This window comes from Marmota marmota, unplaced genomic scaffold (genome assembly GCF_001458135.2).
Source record: "Marmota marmota marmota unplaced genomic scaffold, marMar, whole genome shotgun sequence".
NCBI classification, from domain to species: domain Eukaryota; kingdom Metazoa; phylum Chordata; class Mammalia; order Rodentia; family Sciuridae; genus Marmota; species Marmota marmota.
The window spans coordinates 22,065,509-22,070,166 of record NW_026000026.1 but is presented as its reverse complement, the minus strand read 5'-3'; the positions used below and the strand labels follow the sequence as shown (position 1 = coordinate 22,070,166).

The window sequence follows — 4,658 nt, the reverse complement described above, 5'->3', positions numbered from 1 at the left end:
GGGCCCGGGTCTTCTCGGAGTCCGGTTGCTTGGGAATGCAGCCCAAAGCAGGTGGTAAACTCCATCTAAGGCTAAATACCGGCTCTAGACCTATAGTCAACAAGTACCATAAGGGAAAGTTGAAAAGAACTTTGGAGAGTTCAAGAGGGTGTGAAACTGTTAAGAGGTTGACCAGTTGGCCAGTATGCCCCAGACTGACCAGGGTCGACCAGTTGGCCACACAAGGACTTTGATTTATACGCAGATTTTTGGATGACTTCCTTCTCCCAAGGATGGTGGAACCATGACAAAGGTGATGGTATTGGAGATTTGGAACTTTTTTTTGGTGGTTGTTTTTCCTGGGTGGTTGTCAAACCTGCAGCAGCACACACATCGGTCCATCTTGCAGTGGAGAATCTCTAAAGGATCTTCAGGGAAAGCGTAGACAAGGAGGATTGAGTCCCTGGAGACTCTTGCCACGAGATGGGAAATCCACACCCCCCTCCACTCATTTCTTCTGGAAAATATCTAATACCAATAAAGACAGGACAAAATGCAAAAAAAAAAAAAAAAAAAAAAAAGAAGCTTCTGGTCCTGGCTTCTTCACTGATGAAACTTTTGGCTTTGAAAGGCCTAGCATCTGATCTGGAGAGGCAAGCCCCATCAATGAGCCAGAACAAACCCCTAATTTTAAGGGGTGAGAAGGCGGAGGCCCAGACTAGGTCAGCCAAGGCCCCCAGCCAGTGACAGAACTTAGTACTAGAGCTGAGACCTCTGATGTTTGTCCAGTGTTCTTTCCTAGGAATATATATTGCTAGTAGAGGCATGATCCCAGCATGTCTCTGGCCCTCTTGGACCAACTGTACTTTTAGCTGTCATCTACAGAGGGTTAGCTTTGCTGTAGGACTCCAGGACTACCTTTCTGTGAGCTGCCCTTCTTTCTTAGATCTTTTCTGAGTCATACTCTCCTGGAGACCTTTATGGGCGAATTCACCTTCAATTACAGAGGCCACGCTTCAGCTTTTATCTCCAGCTCTGGTGGATTTGCAAACCAGTCCTAGACTGGTATGGAGCATATTGGTGTTTAACCTAGGTGGACACCTGCTAGATCAGAGATTCCTGAAGCCACATCAGTCAGCTAACACCATCACATAGAGGCATCACTAGGAGAGAACACTGGGTCCAGGCCTGATGCTCAGTTGGGAAAGCATCTGGAAGGGCCTCCTCCACCTGCCCTGAGGTTCCCCACCCATGCATGTTACACCAAGAAATACACTATGTTCCCACATTTGGAGGCCACTATTTCTTAAACCTCACATCCACGTTTAAGAACTCCTGAGCTATTCCATTAGAAGATATTTCCTGTGCCTGATTTTGGGATGAGTGGTGCTATCTGACCTGTACCATGATAGAAACCTCCCACCTCAGAAGCCTTGACTATTATTCAAGTCATTATTCAGTCATCCAAGAACAGTTCAAAAAGCTGGACTTTATCTCCTGTATTCAGCAGACATTTCCTGAGCACCTGCTAAGTGTCAGACATTATGCTGCATCTTGTAGTTGCAAAAGTGATTCAAATCTAAGATGAATTCAGTAGACTTTCAGTTAACACAAGTGGATTCCAAATACAATAAAACAGCTGGGGATATAGTTCAGAGGTAGAGTGCTTGCCTAGCATGCAGTGTCAGACATTATGCTGCATCCTGTGGTTGCAAAAGTGATTCAAATCTAAGATGAATTCAGTAGACTTTCAGTTAACACAAGTGAATTCCAAATACAAGAAAACAGCTGGGGATATAGTTCAGTGGTAGAGTGCTTGCCTAGCATGCATGAGGCCCCAGGTTCCATCCCCAGCACCCAAGGGGGGGGGGGAGTTGTTAGAGGCTGCAAAGTAAAGGACATACTTTGATGTGTCAGATTCCTACAGGCAAAACTGTTCAAAAACTTATAGAGTTTGAGTTGAACCCTGAAGGATGATTTTTGCCAAGTTTACCATTGTGGAAAAGACACTATGGACAGAATGGCATTAGCCCCTGTGGAACCACGTAAGTGAAAGATGACCTTGAAGAACAGGAGGTGGTGGCTACCATCGCAGGGAAGAAGGCAGAGACCTTCATCAAGGAATGTTAACACTGGTTCTATGGAGTGTGCTAACTTCATTTCACAAGCAATTACTTCATACAGGTTTTTAAAATAATTTTTATTTTTTAAAAGTAAATTGTACATTACAGGAAAACACACACACACACACACACACACACACACACACAAGCAAAGAACAAAGTCATCCAGTCACAAGAAGCTTAGTTGGACGTGTCCCTCTAGGTTGTATGCATATATACACAATATCCCATTTTGTGTGATTGAGATTGTGGTGTGTGCTTTTCCACACATCATGAATATTCACCAATTCAAAATCCCTAAGCTACATGAGTATTTTTTGATAACCAAGAATAAACTACACCAACTCAATCTGTTATCCTTTCTTGGGGACAAAAATTTCACTGAAGACAGAAATGGCAACAGGCCTCTAGATAGACATATTGGCAGAGTTACAACTAAAACAATTCATTCCCTTAATGCTCAATTTAAAATGAAACAGCAACAGAATACACCAAGCTTGTTTCATTAACAGATTTCTACTACTAAAATATTGGCAATAATGCATGTTCCCAGTGAATTAAAATATTCCTATAGTACAGCCAGAAGATGCACACACACCAGTGGCTTACATCAAAATGTAAATCTTTGAGCACTTGCTTCCATCTTTCTGTGTTTCCCTGTGCCCCTCTGCTGCCAGCCTAATGAACAAGTCCTGATACACAATGCCCACAGATAAAACAATTCCATGTCCAAGATGCATCTTTTCTATCAATTATAACAAAAAGATATTTACAAGTTGGCTAATTCACTAGCACTACTTTTTATGATTCACTGTCACCTCAAGCATCTAGAAAGCTTAGATATTGTGAAATGAAGTATGAACTTTGTGCACAAAAACACAATTTACCAAAAATGTACATATAGATATATGGTTATAATCTAAACCTGTCTTCCAAATATGGAGACTTTAGCAAAGAGCACTTCCCCTCCCCCTTCCTCTTCTCCCTCTTCACCACTCCAGTGACTAAATTCAGGACTATCCCTAGCTCCAAGAGCTGGATTAACAAGGGTCACTCTCAGAAGACAGTTCTTTCTAAAAACTAACAAAAGGACATTTATATAGGGATTATTTTGCTATTGTTAACAAACTTTGGGCATTAGGACTTATCCTTTAATACCCAGCAATATTAACTAAAATGCACATATAACAATGGCTAGACAATCTGAACTAATCTAAAGGGCACCCATTGCTTCTCTATGCATACTTTCTCCTTCCCCTACCCCCGACCCAGTGAACCTTCAACCTACCCTCCAAGACATCAAGTTCAACAATTCCATTCCCCTAAATGGCAACCATTCCTAAGTAGCAACAAAACATACTTAAAGGGCATTACTTTAGCTCTCTACTTTTCCCATGTGTTGTGCACTTTTCAACATCTAGAAACACTAGATGTTCCCAACAAGGACTTAAGTTTCCAACTCTACATACAGTAGCACTGAACAAACTGCAACACTTACTTAACAAAGGCTATACTTTCAAGCAAAACTCCCCCCCACCCCTTTTTTTAAAGGCTAGAATTTGAAAGTGTCTTCCAAACAGTAACATTCTGGCCTAGAACCCTTCCCCTTCTAGTCTTATCAACCAATGGGTCAGTATATGCATCTGTAATGCTTAGAGATGACTTTTAACAAATTTCACTTTCTAACTGGTTTTAATTATAGTCTTTCCTATGAATATAACAACATGTACTCGGTGTGTTTACTAACTCTACTTTTGTCATACACTGGCAACCTCTTTAGCATCTAGATAGACTAGATGTAAATTAGGACTCATTTGTCCTTTATATACACTATTTACACAGAATAGTAAAACAAAACCCACAAATATAAGGGACAATGGTCAATTCTGCTTCACAGAAAATACACTGGTATAAAGCCCTTTATATTTTCTTTTCCTTCTTCCTCCCTGAACCAGCACAGATATAATATGTACTGTTCAGAGAAGTGTTTTGATCATTCCATTTCCAAAAGACAGTTATTTCCTCATGAATTTTAAAAAAAGATATATAACAAAATGTTTTATTTACTACCTCTACTTTTAACATACTTTGTGCACTTCTAAACATCTAGAAAGACTAGATGTTTCAAATAAGGACTTAAGTTTGTCCACTATGTACATAGTAGTGTTAAATAAACTACACACATGTAACAATGGTTATATCTGAAAGTGTCTTCTAAGTAGGATCATTCTGGCCTAGAATCCTTCATTTCTTCTACTTCTTTCTCCTTTTGTCACATGTGTCACATCTGAGTGTCACATGATATGATGTTACAATTTCATTTCCAAAAGTCCTTTTCAGAAGACTGCCTTTCTATGAATTTTAACACAAAGTGTACAAAATGTGTGAGTTTACTAACTCTACTTTTGTCATACATTGGCAACCTCTTTAATATCTAGAGACTAGATATTATAAAATTAGGACTCCTTTGTCCAATATATATACAATATATACAGTACAGCAAAGTTAAATGAAATGCACGGTACAAGGCAATGGGTAAGCTGAAGTTTTCTAGCA

At 40.0% G+C, this 4,658-nt stretch overlaps 1 long non-coding RNA gene across 1 annotated transcript in view; it reads left to right on the top strand.

The window, feature by feature from the left end:
* Window positions 1-4,658, top strand: part of LOC125619004 — a 15,966-nt gene continuing 11,308 nt past the window's right edge. Inside the window, exon 1 of the long non-coding RNA XR_007350470.1 lies at window positions 1-150. This is a non-coding gene — a long non-coding RNA (uncharacterized LOC125619004). The remainder of the gene's footprint in view (window positions 151-4,658) is intronic.